Source organism: Thalassophryne amazonica, chromosome 1 (genome assembly GCF_902500255.1).
Source record: "Thalassophryne amazonica chromosome 1, fThaAma1.1, whole genome shotgun sequence".
Lineage (NCBI taxonomy): Eukaryota > Metazoa > Chordata > Actinopteri > Batrachoidiformes > Batrachoididae > Thalassophryne > Thalassophryne amazonica.
Window position 1 is genome coordinate 49,976,970 of NC_047103.1, and position 23,030 is coordinate 49,999,999.

Consider the following 23,030-nt stretch of genomic DNA (forward strand, 5'->3'; position numbering starts at 1 on the left):
GTGCTATGTCCAGCTCTCTTGCCATTTCTGTGGTAGTCACACGACGTCCCGGATCAACACAGCGTTCAGTTTGGAAATGATCTGGTCGTTCCAGCCTGTCGATGGCCGCTCGGTGCGCCGCATGCCCTCCACCGCTGTGGGTCGTCTTTTAAAAGGTTTTAACACAACTTAATCCATGTGAAGCCGACAGAATCTTCACCGAAGGCCATCTGAATCTTTCGAATGGTTTCCAACTGGCTGTCTCTAACAGTTTCTGAAAAAAATTTCATGGAGCAAAGCGGCAGTCGCTCAGACATTTCCCTGACAATAAAAATCTGCGAGGGGGCTGGACCAGTGCTCACTCAAAGCCTGCCCACAGGCAAATGATGCAACCGACAGGTGTGAAAAAACTCACGCATGTGCACGAAGGTTCAAGCTTGGCTGATGCAAGCGCACGTGATTCAAATCCATATAGTTTTTGAAAAAAATAAAAAGGTCCGTTACGTTTCGGACAGACCTCGTATTAATTACAGTAGAGGGTGAAATATGCAAATCCAATCTTCCAATCTTTCTTTTAGGAACAATGTTTTTAAATATTTTAATAATTTTCTCACAAACTCAAGGTCCTCTGCCAATCATTGCTCCTCAGTGACTCAGCCTTTCATGGATACCGCTTTTGTACAAAATCATGATTACAATCACATATTGACATCACCTGTTTGAAATTGCATTTTATTTGTTGACCTCATTACTCACCTTGAATAGTGCCCACCCCAGCTTTTGTTGTTGTTTTGTAGAGAATGTGTTGGAGGCCTGAAATGGGATGGCTATATGTTAAGAAATGAAATAAAGTTGAGCACCCAAAGCAGGAAATATTTTGATTTCATACTGTCTGCAGTGAAATAGAAGTTAAAGTAAATGTAACAATCACTGTTGTTTGTATTTTGTATATCATCCCAACTTTTTCTGATTTGGGGTTGTATTTGTCACAACTGTTACTTGGGGGTGGCAGCACAGTGGATTAATGGTTAGCACTGTTGCCTCACAGTGAGAAGGTCATGGGTTTAATTCCCGCCTGTGGCCTTTCTGTGTGGAGTTTGCACGTTCTCCCCGTGTTTGCGTGGGTTTCCTCTGGGTGCTCCGGTTTCCTCCCACATCCAAAGACATGTGGGTTAGGTGGATTGGAATCTTTAAATTGTCCGTAGGTGTGTGAGTGGGTGTGACTGTGTTTGTTTGTCTGTTTGTGGTCCTGCGACAGACTGGCGTCCTGTCCTGGGTGTACCTCGCCTCGTGCTCTATGGCTGCTGGGATTGGCTCCTTGATTGGACTAAGGGGTTGAAGAGGAGTGTGTGTGTGTGTGTGTGTGTGTGTGTGTGTGTGTGTGTGTGTGTGTGTGTGTGTGTGTGTGTGTGTGTGTGTGTGTGTGTGTGTGTGTGTGTGTGTGTGTGTGTGTTACTCTGAGATATGACAGCTGTATCTTGGATCTACTCACTGATGTAAGTTTTGATGTTCCACACATAAAAATAAACACCACGGTACACCATAAGATGGATATGGTTCTAGTAGGAGTCATCAACTGGGCACTACCAAAAAACTGACTCACTGCATGAACTCAATTCAATTATGGTCAAGATTTCCATCTAATAAATATATGTAGTCCCAACTAAATTATATTAAATTATCTTGCATGGATGCACTTTATTTGAGTTGGGGCTGCATAAATCCTGCTCATAATTGAATTGAGTTCATCCAATGCATCAGTTTTTTTGAGTGCAGGTAGACTGTAACATTTATTCAAAACGGGTATGCGACACCACTGTCTTGTTTAGCTTTGGTTGTTTGAGCTTGAGTGAAACAGAAAGGGGAAGGCAGGATGGACCGAGCAAGCGGCAGCTGTATCCACAGATGCTCATGTAAAAACATCCTTATTCACATGTTCCCCACCACTTGTTTGTTTCCTCGTAATTTCGCCCATCAGCATGGGGAGGGGGGAGGTGGGGAATAGCTGCTTTGTTTTCATACTAACAAGGCAATTAGCAATCACCACACATTTTGTTCTTGGTTGCCGAAAGGCAGATACTGGTAATGATTTATCCAATAGATCGCTAATCTCCAAAGTGCCTGTGTGCATCTGCATGCTTGTTTAAAAGAGAGCAAGAGATTCATTATGGTTAAACTACTGAGCTTTTCTCCTTTGACCCATATTTTCCTGTGTACAGTCTTGGGGCCATGCACACCCTGAGTATGACTGAGTGCAATAGGTGTTGTAGTGAGGTGGAGGAGACAGGACACACTGATGCCATACGACCTGCACACGGTGCTCCGGACTCCTCACGGAGAGTCTGTCAAACTGTGATTGGCAGAAACAACACAAATTTATTTATTTATTATTCAACTCATAACATATGTCACCTCAAAGTGCTGTACACAAGTAAGGTCTAAACCTTACCAACACCAAAGAGAATATAGCACCAGGAGGCCACACTCAGTAGAGCACCCCACTGCAGCAGAGCCGCCGTCATGTTAGACTGTTTTAAACTGGTCAGCAGTGCCGTCGTTCTGCACACGCTCATCACTCACTGCACGTAGGGCACCGGAGTGCCTGGGGGCACCAAATAAATCAAGCTCCTGGATCTGCATAATCAGAGAAGTGGATAAAAGCAAGCGCCTGTCTATGTTCTCTCCTGTGAATGAAACATAGAAGCAGCAGAGGGGTTTTTTTTTTTCTTCACAAAGTGGTGATCTCTGCACCTCTTCTACCTCGGACTTCTTTCTCTCCCTTCTCTCTCTTTTTTTGCACAAACTGAAGAGACTTTCGTGTTTTTCCCTGCGTTAAGGGAAACTGCTTAAACTTTCAGTGTTTTAAAAAATAAATAAAAAGATCGGATTGCATTTTTCCCCCCTTCAAGCATTTTGGAAGTGATGTCATCACACTTTGTTTTGGCTGGTATTATGTCAGGAGGGCGCACTGAGAACTGCAGTAGCCAGGCGGTAACCACTGGCTGAGGATCGCGTGGAAGTCGGGAAAATCAGGTGCAAAGTGTGGCTGTCATTTCCTTGCAGGGTCACAGGTGGCTGCATTCGCCAGTCAGTCATAGCTGCTCTCATCATCCTCCCCTCCTCCCGCCCTTCCATCCTTGCCTTTCTTACCCAGTGACGTGCAGTCAGGGGAGGCTGTGCCTCACCTGCCATCATGGAAAGAAAAAACTGTAAAATTAAAAAATAAATTAAATGGTTATATTTATCCAGTGATTTGTACTATAAAGTTATTATCTTTTAACTTCACCAGGTTTAGATTATTTTTATTCAAAATCATTTTTTCACAATTTTCACAATTGCAGTTCAAATACTGAGAAGAGACGTGCGGTGAGGCAGCAGCCTGCTGTGCCTCACCATGGATTGCACAATCACTGGGCTAACTGCTGGAATGCTGTGCAGTGAGACTGTCTCACTGTCTCTCTGTATGTTGGCATTAAAATGTTCAAACACTTTGGTTACATGAACTTAAATTCCACGGTTTAGCTGATGTACATAATACAGTGTTTTTTGTCAACAGCTGTATGTGTAACGTGTTTCGTGTGCTGAGGGATCACAAAGCAGCTGCAAAAAGGCACCAGGTGAGGCACGCAGTTCTTCTGCCTCATGTTGGGAGCACTAGTGATCCCAGGGATTCTTCTTGCAGCAACTACTCAACTGCAGAATAAGTGACAGCAAGCTACAAGACCAGCTGGTGACAATGTGACAATGTCAGCAAGTGATAACGTCTGGACTCAGATGGGATATTGTGGCCTAAAGAATTTACAAAGAAATCTCATCAAACACGAGCGGACAACCGCTCACATTCAAGGACGGAAAAGGCTCAAAACATACAGTTGGAACAAGACTGATGAAGGATGACTTTCTTCCCTGGCAGTGATTTCCACTGAGACAGAGAGACTTTTAAAACTGAAGGAAGATGAATAATTCTACAAACAATTCATTGATGCTATGGTTCAGAAGGAGCGGCACATGGCCTTCATTTATAAGTAAAGATAAGACCACAATAAGGTTTTTTTTAAATTAAATGTGCTTTTTTAGATTTTAAACATAACCCGTTAACTGCTGCCAATCAAACAGTGAATAAGCTGCTCTGTGGGGTTCATATGTTTGTAAATTTGATTGTGATCAGTGCATCACCAGCCATGAACCTCACCGCACGTCACTGTTCTTACCACACACTGCCTTGCATTGCGCTGCGCCCGCAGAGCCCCCGTCTCCAGCTCACAGTTTCCTCCATCAGCCAGTTCAGCAAGCTCGCCTCCAAAAGTGCCTGACCCTGCCCCGCAGGGACTAAGTCTACTCCTGCTCCTGTCTGTGCGACGACAGACCCGAAACCCTGTTCTTTTCCTCATAAGAATTCATTTTGGAGACTTTACGCACTGGATTATGAATCTGTCCACGCGGCCAGGTATCCCGCTGGGGGTTAACAAAGTGGCCTGGAGTTGCTTGTCTCTTAAGTGTGGGCGTGCAGCACTAAAAAGCACTGACTTCTCCCCTTTGCTCTCCCACCAACACCAAGCCTGTTGGACTCTCCACCACGTTCTTGACAGATGCGTGAGGTTGAGATTAATAAGTGAAAATTTCTTTACAAGGCTAAATACCTGAATATTTTGTTCTGTGTTTACAAAGTTCAGTGCAATGTTCAGTCTACTGTGGTTGAACAAATCAGGGTTTTTTTTTAAATAAGGGTGGTGGTATTTATTTATTTTAAATTTTGTATTTATTTCTTATCATGCTTGATGCCATTGTTAATGCAAAATTATTTATTTGCAACTGTTTTCAAAACATTAATATATTATTATTAAAATAATAACTCAGTATTAATTTAATATTGAGTACTGAGGAGTTATTTTGGAAATAAAGAGAACCGCACTGACAAATTCTGAATTATTGTTGTTTGGGGGGGGGCAGCACAAATCATTTGTGCTTAGGGCACCCAAATGGCTAGCACCGGCCCTACTGGTCAGACCCACAGAGTCTATGTTCAGGCCACAAAAGAAGCCAAAATCACAGGAGGAGTGAACTTTTTTTTTTGTCTTTTCCTCATACTTTTAATAAGTAAAATACATACATTAACACACGAGTAGCCTTAACACGTTCATAACATGTAATGAACCAACATTTCAACTGTACAGTCACTTTCACTCGTGATATCGAATGTAATATATCGGAATAGTATAGTTTGACATCACAAGTATAAAGCATATTACAGAATTTTATATATATATAAAATTATATATATATATATATATATATATATATATATATATATATATATATATATATATATATATATATATATATATACATCATTTGAAGGAGATGCAGCACAGAGTAAGCAAAGTTTTTTTTTTAATCTGACATATTGGTGTTGTTTCTCTCAGGGTTAAAAATCACAGCTTAGCGAAAACATATCCACATAAGACATCTGGAAGTACTTTAATTCCTTATCTTGGAACTGTATGTGAATAAGCATTTTTAAAGAAGGCCCTCAGTGTTTTCTCTCGGTGCGCTTCTCAGCCGCCAACAAGCAGAAAATACACTGAACAAAAGGTAACACTTTTGTTTTTGCTCCCATTTTTCATGTGCTGAACTCAAAGATCTAAAACACATTCTACATACACAAAAGATCTATTTCTCTCAAATATTGTTCACAAATCTGTATTAGTGAGCACGTCTCCTTTGCCAAGAAAATCGATCCCACCTCACAGGTGTGGCTTATCAAGATGCTGATTAGACAGCATGATTATTGCACAGGTGTGCCTTAGGCTGGCCATAATAAAAGGCCACTCTGAAATGTTCAGTTTTATCACACAGCACAATGCCACAGATGTCGCAAGTTCTGAGGGAGTGTGCAGTTGGCATGCTGACTGCAGGAATGTTCACCAGAGCTGTTGCCCATGAAATGAATGTTCATTTCTCTACCATAAGCCATCTCCAAAGGTGTTTCGGAGAATTTGGCCATTCTAAACAGACAAAACATGGGGCTCAATACCACCGTGCTGCCTGTGGGCTCTACATTGGGTAGTGTTTATAAAATAGGTAGCTGACATTTTTCAAGAGTGGTAATGAATTAAGCAATGACTTGGAATGGCGTGTGAGTCCAGAATGTGTTTAGAACCTTAGACCTCAACCATTTTTAGAAGAGGAACTCAGCCCTTTTATTTTGTGTTAATTATGTAATTTTTAATGTTAATTTACTGTCTTCATGTATTTATAAAATGTTTAGGTTGTTGTTATCATACACACTATTATTATTATTATTATTATTATTATTATTATTATTATTATTATTATTTTAGTATTACGTCTATTTTGTCAGTTGATTTTTAAATGGACCACAATGAAAATAAAAGTGTTTTCACTTTCTTGTGTCATCCATGTATTTTTAATGTATTTACAATTATATGCACTTACACTCACTCTTTTAATATAAAGATGACCCCTGCTGGAAAGGCGTGTGAGACCAAAATGTAATTAGCAACATTAGTTAATATTCATAGCTTCTCCAAAACTATTAGTCCTATCAGTGTTCCATTTTGGCAGTGTTCATCCTTGACCCAAAATATACTCAACAAAAATATAAACGCAACACTTTTGTTTTTGCTCCCATTTTGTATGAGATGAACTCAAAGATCTAAAACTTTTTCCACATACACAATATCACCATTTCCCTCAAATATTGTTCACAAACCAGTCTAAATCTGTGATAGTGAGCACTTCTCCTTTGCTGAGATAATCCATCCCACCTCACAGGTGTGCCATACCAAGATGCTGATTAGACACCATGATTAGTGCACAGGTGTGCCTTAGACTGCCCACAATAAAAGGCCACTCTGAAAGGTGCAGTTTTAAAACACAGCACAATGCCACAGATGTCGCAAGATTTGAGGGAGCGTGCAATTGGCATGCTGACAGCAGGAATGTCAACCAGAGCTGTTGCTCGTGTATTGAATGTTCATTTCTCTACCATAAGCTGTCTCCAAAGGCGTTTCAGAGAATTTGGCAGTACATCCAACCAGCCTCACAACTGCAGACCACGTGTAACACCACAGGACCACACCAGCCCAGGACCTCCACATCCAGCATGTTCACCTCCAAGATCGTCTGAGACCAGCCACTCGGACAGCTGCTGAAACAATCGGTTTGCATAACCAAAGAATTTTTGCACAAACTGTCAGAAACCGTCTCAGGGAAGCTCATCTGCATGCTCGTCGTTCTCATCGGGGTCTCGACCTCACTCCAGTTCGTCGTTGCAACTTCGCACAGCCATTGAAGAGGAGTGGACCAACATTCCACAGGCCACAATTGACAACCTGATCAACTCTATGCGAAGGAGATGTGTTGCACTGCATGAGGCAAATGGTGGTCACACCAGATACTGACTGGTATCCCCCCCCCAATAAAACAAAACTGCACCTTTCAGAGTGGCCTTTTATTGTGGGCAGTCTAAGGCACACCTGTGCACTAATCATGGTGTCTAATCAGCATCTTGATATGGCACACCTGTGAGGTGGGATGAATTATCTCAGCAAAGGAGAAGTGCTCACTATCACAGATTTAGACTGGTTTGTGAACAATATTTGAGGGAAATGGTGATATTGTGTATGTGGAAAAAGTTTTAGATCTTTGAGTTCATCTCATACAAAATGGGAGCAAAACCAGAAGTGTTGCGTTTATATTTTTGTTGAGTATATATAAGCACACCAAACAGCAAACGTCAGCTGTGCTCTGTTTGTCCCTGATCCAAGTTGCACGCACAGCTGTTTGTCTTTACTGCATGCAAGTGCTTCTAATTTGAGACAAAAAGAGGGTGGAGATCTAACACAATACGTGTTCACTCATGGTATTAGCTACAAGAGACTGAACTCACTCATGGTAATGGCAGCATAACTAAAGTGACTAAACCTACAAACTACAAAAATCACAATAAAACAATCACACTAACAACATTGTTAAACTAACATGAACCACAACAACAAGATTTTAAACCCCAAACTCCCATGATGCATTGCAGCACAACATCCATTGTTTATTGGTTAGCTAAAATTGCTAATTTCTCCAAAAAATATTAGGCCTATCAACTTTCCCTTATCACAACATTCATCCTTGACCCAAAACACAAAAGCATAGCAAATGGCAAATGTCAGCTCTCCACAATTTCTGTGTGATCAAAGTTCCATGCACACATGTACAGATGCATGCACGTACAGCTGCTGTAAGCTGGTGCTTTTAAGTTGACAAACAAAGACGGTGGCGGAAGACATTAAAAACACTACACATTTCACTCATTGTACCAACATGAAACATAAGTCACTCATGGTAACAACAACATGAGACTTAATTAAACTGATTAAACCAAATGAACTACAAAAATACAATAAATCAGTAACACTAACAACACTGTTAAACTAATATGAACCACAATAACAACATTTAAAACCTCAAAACCCCAAACTCCCATGGTGCATTGCAGCACAATGTCAATTGTTTACTGGTTAGCTAAAATTGCTAATTTCTCCAAAAATATTTTTCCTATCAACTTTCTGTTTTGGCAGCATTCCTCTTTGAACCAAAATACATAAGCATACCAAACAGCAAATGTCAGCATTTGCTCTCCCCAGTTTTTGCATATCAAAGCCATACACATGCACGCATGCACACAGATTCTATTATAATATGGATGATTTAGCGCCCCTGCTGAAACGGCGTGTGAGTCCATAATGTAGTTACCAACATCTATTGTTTAGTGTTGTTAGCTAATATCCGTAGCTTCTCCAAAAATATTTGTCCTATCAACATTCCATTTTGGCAGTGTTCATCCTTGACTCAAAATACATAAACACACCAAACGCCAAATGTCAGCTCTCCACAGTTTCGCTGTGATCAAAGTTACACACATGCACACAGAGGCTACTTGGCTATTATATTATTGATAAGAATAATAATGAGAACAATGATGATGATAATAGTGTTTATGTGATGACAAGAACCTAAACAATTTATTAATACATTAAGACAGCAAATTATCGTTTAAAAATTACATAATTAACAGGAAATAAAAGGGCTGAGTTCTTCCCCAATAAAAGTGGTGAGGTCTAAGGTTTTTAAAAACATTCTGGACTCACACGTCATTCAAACTCATTATAGACACTTTGCATAATTTATTACCACCCTTGAAAAATGTCACATACCCTTTTTATGAACTCTACCCAATCTAGAGCGCGTGGATCCCCACGCGCAAAACATGCTAGTTTTCTGTCATTCTCCATGTTCATGGTCGCCTGATCTTTGAGTTCTGCGGCCTCATTTCTTGGTTCATCTAGTTTGGGACAACGTGGCTCTCACTGCAGAGTGGCCCAACAAAAGTCCCCAGGGCCAGACCCTCTGTTCAAGGTCTCTTGGGGCCAACCCCCTACTCCGCTTACCTGCTTCAGTTCATATGAGCAACTATGACCACCATATGTGAAGCTGTAGAAAAGCAGATGCTGTTTTTCCATTTGTGAAATCAACTTTTTGGAGGGTGGTCAGCATTTTGAAGGCCAAAGTCAGCCCTGTCCATGAGAGTAAAAGGAAAAAGAACCATGAAGAGGCAACAGGCTCCACTGAGCCGTGTTTTACACAAGCTGCAATCTAAAGCTAAAGTGGAAAATCTTGAATGGTCCCTTAAGGCTACCTCCAAAAGTGACTCACTTTTAGTCCACAGAGTTAATATATCTAACTTCACAGCAGAAATAAAACATTTTTAGAGCTTGATTAAAAGAAAAAAAAGGTTTTGGTCTCTATAGTTATAGTAGAGAAGCTTGAATCTTGACTGGACTGGGTTGCTTGATGCAAGGACCCAGTCCAGTCAAAGATTCAAGCTTCTCTACTATGGAAACCACCTGGACAACTAAGAGCCTTCACAGAAACGTCTCTATAGTTAGTTATAGTTATAGTTATAGTCTACTTTGGATGAATTTTTTTTCATAACTAATCAATTTAAGCTATTTGAGGACATATAATTATGATTCATTAGAGGCCAGTCTGCTTTGAGTGACAGCTGTGTGCTGGAGTCACAGCCCTGCTAGCAGCAGCTGCTAGTTGCTGTGGACTAGAGCATTTCCTGACAAATATCTGAGGTCATATGGCTTGCTGTGCAGTTAAATGTACCAATGGACCATCAAAGAAGTCTGTGCTCCAGTATTTCCAGTGAGCGAAATTTTAATATTATATCATTTATGTTAGCGCCATTAGCACCAGTTGGGGAGGTGATCATCAGTTCAAATGGATCAGTTCAAATCCCCATCAGACAACTAAAACCAAGAAGGCTCCTTGGGCAAGGTTCTTAATCCCTAAATTGCTACCAGTATGCACTCCTTGCATGGCAGGACCCCAATATTGCTGTGTGTGAATGGGTGAATATCAATCAATCAATCAATCAACTTTTTTCTTGTATAGCGCCAAATCACAACAAACAGTTGCCCCAAGGCGCTCCACATTGCAAGGCAAGGCCATACAATAATTATGAAACACAGTCTACGTCTAAAGCAACATAACCAAGGGATGGTCCAGGGTCACCCGATCCAGCCCTAACTATAAGCCTTAGCGAAAAGGAAAGTTTTAAGCCTAATCTTAAAAGTAGAGAGGGTATCTGTCTCCCTGATCTGAATTGGGAGCTGGTTCCACAGGAGAGGAGCCTGAAAGCTGAAGGCTCTGCCTCCCATTCTACTCTTACAAACCCTAGGAACTACAAGTAAGCCCGCAGTCTGAGAGCGAAGCGCTCTAATGGGGTAATATGGTACTACGAGGTCCCTAAGATAAGATGGGACCTGATTATTCAAAACCTTATAAGTAAGAAGAAGAATTTTAAATTCTATTCTAGCATTAACAGGAAGCCAATGAAGGGAGGCCAACACGGGTGAGATATGCTCTCTCCTGCTAGTCCCCGTCAGTACTCTAGCTGCAGCATTCTGAACCAACTGAAGGCTTTTTAGGGAACTTTTAGGACAACCTGATAATAATGAATTACAATAGTCCAGCCTAGAGGAAACAAATGCATGAATTAGTTTTTCAGCATCACTCTGAGACAAGACCTTTCTGATTTTAGAGATATTGCGTAAATGCAAAAAGGCAGTCCTACATATTTGTTTAATATGCGCTTTGAATGACATATCCTGATCAAAAATAACTCCAAGATTTCTCACAGTATTACTAGAGATCAGGGAAATGCCATCCAGAGTAACGATCTGGTTAGACACCATGCTTCTAAGATTTGTGGGGCAAGTACAATAACTTCAGTTTTATCTGAGTTTAAAAGCAGGAAATTAGAGGTCATCCATGTCTTTATGTCTGTAAGACAATCCTGCAGTTTAGCTAATTGGTGCGTATCCTCTGGCTTCATGGATAGATAAAGCTGGGTATCATCTGCGTAACAATGAAAATTTAAGCAATACCGTCTAATAATACTGCCCAAGGGAAGCATGTATAAAGTGAATAAAATTGGTCCTAGCACAGAACCTTGTGGAACTCCATAATTAACTTTAGTCTGTGAAGAAGATTCCCCATTTACATGAACAAACTGTAATCTATTAGACAAATATGATTCAAACCACCGCAGCGCAATGCCTTTAATACCTATGACATGCTCTAATCTCTGTAATAAAATTTTATGGTCAACAGTATCAAAAGCAGCACTGAGGTCCAACAGAACAAGCACAGAGATAAGTCCACTGTCCGAAGCCATAAGAAGATCATTTGTAACCTTCACTAATGCTGTTTCTGTACTATGATGAATTCTAAAACCTGACTGAAACTCTTCAAATAGACCATTCCTCTGCAGGTGATCAGTTAGCTGTTTTACAACTACCCTCTCAAGAATCTTTGAGAGAAAAGGAAGGTTGGAGATTGGCCTATAATTAGCTAAGATAGCTGGGTCAAGTGATGGCTTTTTAAGTAATGGTTTAATTACTGCCACCTTAAAGACCTGTGGTACATAACCAACTAACAAAGATAGATTGATCATATTTAAGATTGAAGCATTAAATAATGGTAGGACTTCCTTGAGCAGCCTGGCAGGAATGGGGTCTAATAAGCATGTTGATGGTTTGGATGAAGTAACTAATGAAAATAACTCAGACAGAACAATCGGAGAGAAAGAGTCTAACCAAATACCGGCATCACTGAAAGCAGCCAAAGATAACGATACATCTTTGGGATGGTTATGAGTAATTTTTTCTCTAATAGTCAAAATTTTGTTAGCAAAGAAAGTCATGAAGTCATTACTAGTTAAAGTTAATGGAATACTCAGCTCAATAGAGCTCTGACTCTTTGTCAGCCTGGCTACAGTGCTGAAAAGAAACCTGGGGTTGTTCTTATTTTCTTCAATTAGTGATGAGTAGAAAGATGTCCTAGCTTCACGAAGGGCTTTCTTATATAGCAACAAACTCTTTTTCCAGGCTAAGTGAAGATCTTCTAAATTAGTGAGACGCCATTTCCTCTCCAACTTACGGGTTATCTGCTTTAAGCTACGAGTTTGTGAGTTATACCACGGAGTCAGACACTTCTGATTTAAAGCTCTCTTTTTCAGAGGAGCTACAGCATCCAAAGTTGTCTTCAATGAGGATGTAAAACTATTGACAAGATACTCTAACTCCCTTACAGAGTTTAGGTAGCTACTCTGCTCTGTGTTGGTATATGACATTAGAGAACATAAAGAAGGAATCATATCCTTAAACCTAGTTACAGCGCTTTCTGAAAGACTTCTAGTGTAATGAAACTTATTCCCCACTGCAGGGTAGTCCATCAGGGTAAATGTAAATGTTATTAAAAAATGATCAGACAAAAGGGAGTTTTCAGGGAATACTGTTAAGTCTTCTATTTCCATACCATAAGTCAGAACAAGATCTAAAATATGATTAAAGTGGTGGGTGGACTCATTTACTTTTTGAGCAAAGCCGATAGAGTCTAATAATAGATTAAATGCAGTGTTGAGGCTGTCATTCTCAGCATCTGTGTGGATGTTAAAATCGCCCACTATAATTATCTTATCTGAGCTAAGCACTAAGTCAGACAAAAGGTCTGAAAATTCACAGAGAAACTCACAGTAACGACCAGGTGGACGATAGATAATAACAAATAAAACTGGTTTTTGGGACTTCCAATTTGGATGGACAAGACTAAGAGACAAGCTTTCAAATGAATTAAAGCTCTGTCTAGGTTTTTGGTTTATGAGGGAGTTATGCAAGGTCAGGCACTGCCAAGATAGTGTCATGCGGAGATGCCCCATTTTTGCCTCAAAACCCCTCTTTAGAAGATGTACCGGTGAGATCATGGAGAGTTTGTCCACTATACAGTCTGTGGTTTTACATGAGGTCTAAGCTGATTGGGTAACCATCTCTGCAAGCACAGACACGACATTACTTTAAGGTTCATATTAACCCTTATGCACGCATGGGCCACTAAGCTGGGTGCACACTGCTGACGTGGCGCTGTCTTTAGCGGAGCAGCTACTTTGTCAGTCATCTGCTGATGCTGATAGACAATACGGGCGTGAGGATGCATGTCAAAAAGCGAAAAGCCTGACTGGTATGACAGACCTTCTTGCCATCCTTCTTCCCCGGCCTCCGTCTCTCTCTGTCCCCTCACATCTCACCCACAGCAGCCAAGGAATCCATGACAGACCTGACAGCTGTCAGTCACACTCACGCAGACAGTATGCGGAGGACAGCGCCATGCACAGCTCCACGTGTTACTGCAGCTCAGCGCCGACGTCCTTTTGCCACGCTACTTCCTCTATGTCACATACGGCTGTTGTGACCTACACACAGTACACGGATTTCCATTTAGGTTTGTGTTTTTACATAACAGCAGGCAGTATTAACAATAATTAAATAAGGCTCCAGCAATTGTATTATTTCTAATAGGTTATCAACAGTCTGAAAGCAATAACCCCTACAGCAGCACAATGCATTATGCTTGGATGAGGGCAATAATAATAATAATATTACAATTAAAGTACCGCTGAGTTGAAGTTTGAAAGGTTAGATTTCACATATTATGTGTCAACGCACGGTGCGACTGCAGCTACTAGCTCCCCCCCGGCGACAAATTTCATTAACAAACCTGATGTACACAGCGCACACACCCACAGTTCAAATGGAGGACATAAATTTCAGGCCGTAGGGTAGTGCAGTCACATTACAACCAATCACCGGCTCTCCTTATATCCTTCTGGAAAACAAATCTTTCTCTCTTCAGATGGGTGGGGGGGGGGGGGGGGGTATAAAGGAAAATATGATGCTTTATTTCTAATCACCATAAATTACCAGCATCCATCAGGTGAGGCCCAAATTAAAATCCACGTGTGACAATGCAATGGGAACGATGTAAGATCACTTAAGAATGATTTAATCCAATCACGTGACAACCCAACCACCCCACCCCCACCACCAAAAAAACAACCCACTGAGGATCGACCCAATTGCCCTTCTTCATATTTGACTCATCAAGGCTTAAAGGGAACATTTGGTCCTGAGGATCTAAACCCAGGCCCGGATCCATACCGGTTTGGACCGATGCAGTTGCATCGGTCAAATTTTTTTACGCATCGTTCGTCATTGGTAAAAAAAATAAATAAAAATCTTGAATAATCCCAAATAGTGCCGAACGTGTCCCCGCGGTGAACACAGCTTTTCAGTGGTTTTCATGTCAACCTATAGTCCGCAAATTATATGGATTTGTCCGAGTTTCAGAGTCATATGGACGTACAAATAAAGTCAGATATTCAGGGTTTGGTCTGCAGTGGCTCTGTAATCAACCTGCAGTGCGGCTTCACTTTGAAGCCGTGAACCATTGAAGCAATGCTTCGATCCACTAGCTCATTGGTTCTTTGATTTGCTCCTCTTCAGAAACGGCAAGTCCGCTTCTTAACCCCTCTCAAAGCCATTAAAATACCGTGACTCACTTTTGTGTGTATTAAAGTCACTAACTGGGACTCTTGTCTTGTTGCAGTCAAGAAACAAGAATCGTCCTCCGTTCCGTTCACACAGCTCCAAACGCTGCGCGGCTCTCTGCCGAGACAGAGTCCGGTCGGAATTAATAACTTCAAAATGAATCCCCGCTTTAAATAAAAATGACACCTCTTTCCAAACGTTGTAATACAGACAAGAAACTACAATCGACTAAAACATTTTTGTCCTCCCAAAATGAGACGTGCTGTATTTTCTTTACAAATTACATCCTGAAGTGAAGCACAGCAGAACTCAGCTCAGATATATGGAGTGACATTCATACCATTAATGTCTGAAAGGAAACGTTTTTGACAAAAACTACAGATTTTGTTTATTCCTACTTATGTCCAGAGATCAAGGATCCACCATGTAGAGTTTATTATGTCCAAAGTTTAAGGATCCAGTGACCAATTTCATATTTATTTACTTTAGGACTCAATAAAATGTTCAATTTCAATTCAATCGGCCTATAAAGTGCCAAATCACAACAAAGTCTAAATATACCAAAACAAATACATCACAATTGTACACATATCACAATAGTGTACATATCACAATTGTGATATGTACACCATTGTGATGTATTTGTTTTAGTATATTTAGTCATGGACATGATGAATATTGTTACTGTCTGTATCTCAGTATATTATTATTAAGAATATATGCAGTCATATTTTTATTGATTTTATCAATTTAAAAAATCATATATAGATTCAGGTATAATTGAAAGATTTTGGCAATAAATTTGATCCTGTTTACAGTGAATTTTTGTTATAGTGTTGTTTTTTTAGGACATCATATTTATACAAATAAGAAGTGTTCACTATGGTCCATGAAGTCCATCCATCCACCCATCCATTTTCTTCCGCTTTATCCAGAGTCAGGTTGCGGGGGCAGCAGCTCAAGCAAAGCCGCCCAGACCTCCCGATCCACACACACCTCCCCCAGCTCCTCCGGGGGAACTCCAAGGTGTTCCCAAGCCAGCCGAGAGATGTAGTCCCTGTCCTGGGAAGACCCAGGACACGCTGGAAGACCCAGGTCCATGAAGTATAATAAATATATTAAAAGAAGTGTGACAGTGTATGCTGCACACGAATAAAAGAATGAGGATTATTGAATAACGAGACGCGTATGATTTTTATTTTATCATTTGGCAAAAATGCATCTGTCATATTTTCACTCTGGATCCAGCCCTGAAACCCGCGGTCCAATTCTCAGCTCAGAACATTGTGACCCATCAGGACAATTCAACAAGGCCACACAATCAAAGTAAAACCAGGAAACTTAACTACACTGCACACCATAATAATCTGCACTCCACCCCCAACCCCAACCTCAACACACACACACACACATGCTCCACCAACACACACAAAAACCTGACAAATTTATGTGCTCTAAAATTAAATTAGTCTTTAGCAAGTGTAGCTTGGATCAGCCAAAACCGATCAATCTTTTCTACACAGACGAACAAATGATGATTAGATTACTGCTCAATAAAAAGTTCTGCACTACTACATCTGTTATTATTTGCAATGAGATACTGTATTAATTATTTTTTCCCACTGCAGCATCATTTGAAACACACAACCACATGTGAATAATCACATGTACTTTGATATCACTTAAATCTACGTGTAAAATAACAGTTTTCAATGGTCTTTATATTCATTTGGTATTGAGATCATCATAAAGTAACAGAAAGCAAGTTGAACTACTTTTACTATTATGATGCTTCAATTAATTATTTTTTTACATTGTAGTTAGCAAACATGCTGAAGCACTCACTCATCTTCAACTGCTTACTCCATTTAAGGGTCACGGGGGGCTGGAGTCTATCCCAGCAGTCATATGGTATGAGACAGGATGCCACTCTGTCACAGGGCCATATATAGACAAAGAAACACACTCACACACACCTACGGACAATTTAAAGTTTCCAGTCCACCTACACTGCGTGTGTTTGGATGATGGAGGATGCCGGAGCACCTGGAGGGATCCCAAACAAACACAGGGAGAACACGCAAACTCCACACAGAAAGGCCACAGGTGGGAAACGATCCCATGACCTTCTTGCTGTGAGGCAACAGTGGGAACCACTAAGTCACGGTGCTGCCAAATAAAATGAAGTCATTCTTCGGATCACAAGAAGTACTTATAGCAAACATTAGGCAAATATATATAGCAGAGGTTATTTTGGAGGAAGAAGGAGAAGAAAAAGGGAAAAGCATTTTTTGTTTTCAAGAAATGTTGTTTGGGAGGTTTTTTTAACAGGAAGAACACACTTTTGAACAAAAAGAGGGAAAATAATTTTTATTATATTTGGAAGAAAACTTATTTGGTCTATGTGAAACAACAAGGATGGCTCTTTAAAGAGTCCTGTGCAAAAACTGAACAAGAAAGAAATTATCGATAAGTTTATTATCTTTTACAAATGTACTACAGGTGGGTTTTAAATGTTTAATTGCATTGCACGTTGACCTCCCGTGATTCTTGCATAAAGTGGTAAATGTGACTTGTGCTCCGGTACGACTTATACTCCCAAAAATAGACTACACATTTTACATCTCTCCCTGTTCTGCCACAAGCTGATTTGTTCATTCAGGTTTGTACCGTGTGCACGAGAAACCAAGATGAAGGAGAGTAAGGCCAGGAACAGCAGAGCTGGGTTCAAACTTTTCTACCAATCAATGGATGGGAGGAGAAATGGTGCAGAGGTAATCCTGAAGGAAGAGTATATTAAGAGTGTGTTAGAAGTGTCTGACTGAGTGATGAGTGTGAAGGTGGAAACTGAAGGGGTGATGATGAATGTAATCATGTATATATGCCACACAAGTAGGTTGTGAGATGGAAGACAAAGATAATTTATGGAGTGAGTTAAACGAGGTGGTGGAGAGTGTACCCAAAGAAAGAGTGGTGAAAAGAGTAGACTTCAATGGACAAACATGAAATGATGGGATGGTACCACCTGTCAGTGGATCGACAACTTGCTGATGGACACGACACAGCAAGTGAGGCTGCGGAGCATCACATCCAGCACACAGACAATCAGCACTGGCGCTCCTCAGGGGTGTGTCCTCTCTCCACTGTTCTTCTCCCTCTATACAAACTGTGCAAACTGTGCAGCTGTGTTTAGTTATGTCCACTTGCTACCTCTCTTTAAAAAAGAGCTCTTACAAGTTTTGGATGTTGAACTCAACTTTACAAGTTGAGTTGTAAAGTTGAGTTCAATATCCAAAACTTGTAAGAGCTCTTTATGATAAAGAGAGGTAGCAAGTGGACATAACTAAACAAGGTTGCAATGTTTTAGAGTGTACAGACAGGAGGTGGAACAGTTGGTCTTCTGGTGTGATCAGAACAACCTGGAGCTGAACACGCTCAAGACTGTGGAGATGATAGTGGACTTCAGAAGAAACGCACCATCACCCGCCTCCCATCCTCAACAACACTCTGTCTACTGTGGACACTTTTCGGTTCCTGGGATCCACCATCTCCAAAGATCTGAAGTGGACCTCCACATAGACTCCATCAGGAAAAAGGAATAGCCCAGGAAGTTCAATCTGCCCCAGGAACTGTTCATAATCTTCTACAAATCCATCATCCAGTCCGTCCTGTGCATCTCCATCTCTGTTTGATTTCCCTCTGCCTCCAAACATGACAGGCACAGACTTTAACGAACGGTCAGGTATGTAGAAAAAAATCATTGGAGCCAGCCTGCCCTTCATCCGGGACTTATACTGGTCCAGGACCAGGAAACGAGCTGGTAACATTTCTGCAGACCCCTCACACCCTGGACACATGATGTTTAAACTCTTCCCCTCTGGTCGACATGACAAAGCTGTGTACACCAAAACAACCAGACACAGGAACAGTTTCTTTCCACAGGCCATCACACTGATGAACAATTTAACCTGCCAAAAAAACTCACTAATTCACATGCCTCATGTACAGCTTCAATCTGTTTGTTTCTCCTTTACACACGTTTTTTATTGCACATTTTATTTGCACATTGTTACTGTGAATTATTTAGTGTTTAGCATATATTTATACATGCTCGTACAGAGAGAGTACATTTCAAACCAGTGTCAAATTCCTTGTACTGTAGGTACTAAGTGAATAATGGCTATTCTGATTCTGATTCTGTGTCAAGGAGAGGACTGTAGATGAGTGGATGGATTTTGCAAACAGGATGAAAATGGTTGTGGTGAATATTAAATTTGAGAAGAAGCAGGAGCACATTGATGTATACAAGTGGAAAGAGGTGCACAGAAGTGAACTATGAAAGAAATTGGAGACTATAAGCTGGTGGCAGGGGACAGTGTAGCCAGACAACTTTGAATGATAGCTTGTCAGATGACTTTTGAGGTGAAAAAGAGGAAAATCACAAGGACTGAACCAAGTGTCAAATGGAAATTCAGGTAGGATGTGCTGAGTGGAGGTGAAGAGATGCTGGACAACTGGACAACTACTGCAGAAATGTGAGGGAGACACCTAGGAAAGTATTGCGTTTGACATCTGGACATAGGAGGCAGACAAGGACATGCAGTGGTTGTATGAGTAGGTACAAACAAAAATTTGACTGATAAAGGATGGCGATGGTGGAGGGTGCAGTTTGCTAATGGTGTAGAGCTAATGAACAAAGAAGATGAAAGGGTAATTTCAATTTCAATTTATTTTCATTTAGCGCCAAATCACAACAGAGTCGCCTCAAAGCGCTTCACACAGGTAAGGTCTAACCTTAAAAAACCCCAGAGCAACAGTGGTAATGAAAAACTCAATCTGAGGAAGAAACCTCAAGCAGACCAGACTCAAAGGGGTGACCCTCTGCTTGGGCCATGCTAGAAACATAAATTACAGAACAATTCACAGAACAATTCACAGAACAATTCACCGACGAATATGCAAGAAATGCTGTTGGCGCACAGGACAGGAGGGTCGCCAACACAAATACAACTCCCATCTCTGGAGCTGCACCTTAAACAGAGAGAAAAAACAGAATCAGGCATCAGAAAGACAAAAAATACTGTATAATTTGCCAGCATTAAACAACAAGAAAAATAGAAGAAATAGTGATCGCCGGCCACTAGCCCAAAACTTCATTAAAAGACCCAGAATTTAGGTAAAGTTGAGGCCCTGGCCTGCTCCAATTACTGCTGTTTCTAATCCTGGAAAAAAAAATGGGGAAAGGTAAGTGTTGCAGTTAGAGGTCCAGATAGGACCGAACCGTTTCAGGCAATTGACTCAAATGCTGGGAGCAAAGAAAAGAACTGGTGTTGAATGAAAAGAGATTTATTTACAATAAATAAATAAACAAAAGATGCTGCGCTGGGGATGCCTGCAGAGTGAAGACACGGCCACTTGTAGTGGTGGAAATTGGGGAGCTGCAGGTGAACCCAAGCCAGACATGAAAGTTAGATAATGAGCTGGAGTCCTGGAGTATATGGAGATGGAAACAGAGGCAGGTGGGATGCAGAGAGCTGAGGACGAGGAGAACAGAGGTGAGTGAATGCACCCGTAACACTGGAGCCGTTAATAATAAACAGTTCACTGTAAGCATGTTCACAGTTCAGGAAATAAAGATTACTGTCCAGGAAATAAGGTTCACTGTTCAGGAATTGTTCACAGTTTATGAATTATCTTCAGAGGTCAGTTGCTGGGCGTCTTATGACGCAGCTCCAATTAAGCAGGACTTGGCTTCAGAATCAACTTAGAAAGTTCTTAGCAGTGCTGCATATGAGTTCATACAGTTCTTGGAAAGAGTTCTTGGTAATAGTTCTTGAACATAGTTCTTGGTCATGCACAGTCACAAACAGGAGCAGCGTGAGAATGGGATCTCAGAGACATGCAGGAACTTAGCTGAACGTGGCAGAGTTGTGTGCTCTGAGGCAGAGAGCAGATGAGTTCCAAAATGACATCGTGCAGATAGTGGCGGAGATGAGCTGTGGAAAGCTCAGACGTGGAGCGCATGGAAGTGGCAGGAAAGAGGACATAACGATCATGGAGCATTAGTGTAGAATCTGGCAGCAACTGAACTCAAAGCTGGGGTTTAAGTAACCCGCTCCTGATGAGCCGCTCATGAGCATCAGGTGGTGTAGATGCTGAGCAACAGGTGTTCCTCAGCTCTGCAGCGTGCCACCTGGAGGGAAAACAGACAAACAACACACAAGAGGAGACAGAAGGGAAGGGGAGAGCGGTAGACAAAGGCAGCCTACAACAGTAAGAAAGTTGAATGACATGGAAAGAGTGAATCAGGAAGTGCTATTAGTGAGGATGAAGTGAGAACAGCTAGGAAGAGGATGAAAAACGTTTGGTGTAGCAGTCATGGAGATGTGTAGGAGAGAGCTCAAGCGTCCATCTTGCTGATACGTGAAACTTTCTTCAGATGAGTATTCCATCACAACAAATTAGCTGTTAAACTCTAGATTTTTTTACTCGGCTTAAACATACAGAGTAAGTTGATGGGATATTTATGATGTGTTCATGTCTTGCTACAGTAAAGAAGGACAAAGGGGTTTCACCCTGATCTTCAATGGAAACATTTTTGGATGTTGAATACAGGTGACAATTATGTACATGCGCCACCAAATTTTTTTTATTTTTATTTTAGATATTTCATTTTCCCTGAGTTCCAGTGTAATGATCCCTGTTCTTACAGCCAATATACATCTTGGCCCTTGGTCAAATAAAACCAATTTAATTTGGGTGAGTTTTTACGTAGTCTTCTTTTAACCTTAAGTGAAATGACTACAGTCTTGATCTCCTTCCAGTTCATTTACACATACACTGGTCACAGATTTACAGTACTGGGGTCAAAACTGAACCACACTATACCATAGATAAGAGAACTAAAAGCTGCTTTATAGTTTTCAATTCAGGTTATGAGAGTAATTAGTGTAATTGAACTAATTATAGTTAAAGTGCACATGTTAAACATTAGTTTAAAAAAATATGTGATGATTAAGAGCTCTTCATGAAACCTCTATAAAGTATGATCTTAAGAGAGACTTCAAAGGAACTTCTACAATAAATCAAATAAGTGGAGCTATTAACTAAGTGAGTGCTTAACAGCTGTAGTGGAACAGAGGACAATTGATTTTCTCTGATAGTACTTAAGGTTTTTCATTTCATTAGGACTGAAGATTGCCAAGAGGCTACACAAGATACAGTTGTGGTCGCATGTTTACATACACTTATCTTAGACACGGGTAATGCTGGGCCTGCAGTGATTTCTCTCCAGTATTCTTTTTCTTAGGCAGAATGATTGCAAACCATTGTTTGTAGTTTTTCATTTATTACACATTTCCTGAAATCAGCACAGGGTCAATATTATACAAACATCCACTTAGATTTTTTAAATCAGCAGTGCTGAATGTTCCAAAATGTCTTAACTTGCCAAGGCGTCTTAAGTCCTGATTAGTGATCATGAATGACTACAGCTGGTAGCTTTGCTGTGCCAAGAGTTTGTTTGACAGCAGTCATTGGACTGAGGAACACTGTACAATGGGAAAGTCCAAGCAGATCTGACAAGAGAATTGTGAATTCAGGAAAATCAGGAGTATTGCTTGGAGCCATTTCTAAACTTCAAATTAAAAGATCATCAGTTTAGAATTGTAGCTATTTTTCCAAGGTCTGTAAGAAGACCCAAAGTGCAGTTGGAAAGCTCTGCATTGCAGTGACTGCACTGTCTGATGTTCAGAAACACAGAAGTGGCCAGATCCCAGTGGATAGATTAAAAATACTTTTGGTCTGGTCATCACAGTGGTTGGCATACCAAAGCAGTGGTAGTTGCTACGGCTCCTTCTGATAGTCAGTCACAGATGGTCATCCTTGCTGCAAGAAAGGAAGTTCTAGGTACCCATTCACAAAAGACACCTCAGGGTTGGACCTGCACACCACAGTGCCGTGGATGACCCCTAACCAAGTGAGCACAAGACGTAATTTCAACATTGATTTTTAATTGCAAACTGGGTGATATCCATCTCACTGTCTTTTCACTCGCTTTTAAACCAGCGAAAATGTGGC

General features: G+C 40.8%; 1 long non-coding RNA gene across 1 annotated transcript; it reads right to left on the reverse strand.

The window, feature by feature from the left end:
• Window positions 1-3,309: 3,309 nt before the first annotated feature.
• On the reverse strand, window positions 3,310-21,850 carry LOC117519353. Its single transcript, XR_004563257.1, has 3 exons — window positions 21,840-21,850; window positions 9,900-9,910; window positions 3,310-3,611 (listed from the first exon to the last, which is right to left on the reverse strand). It is a non-coding gene; the product is annotated as an uncharacterized LOC117519353 (long non-coding RNA).
• Window positions 21,851-23,030: the final 1,180 nt, after the last annotated feature.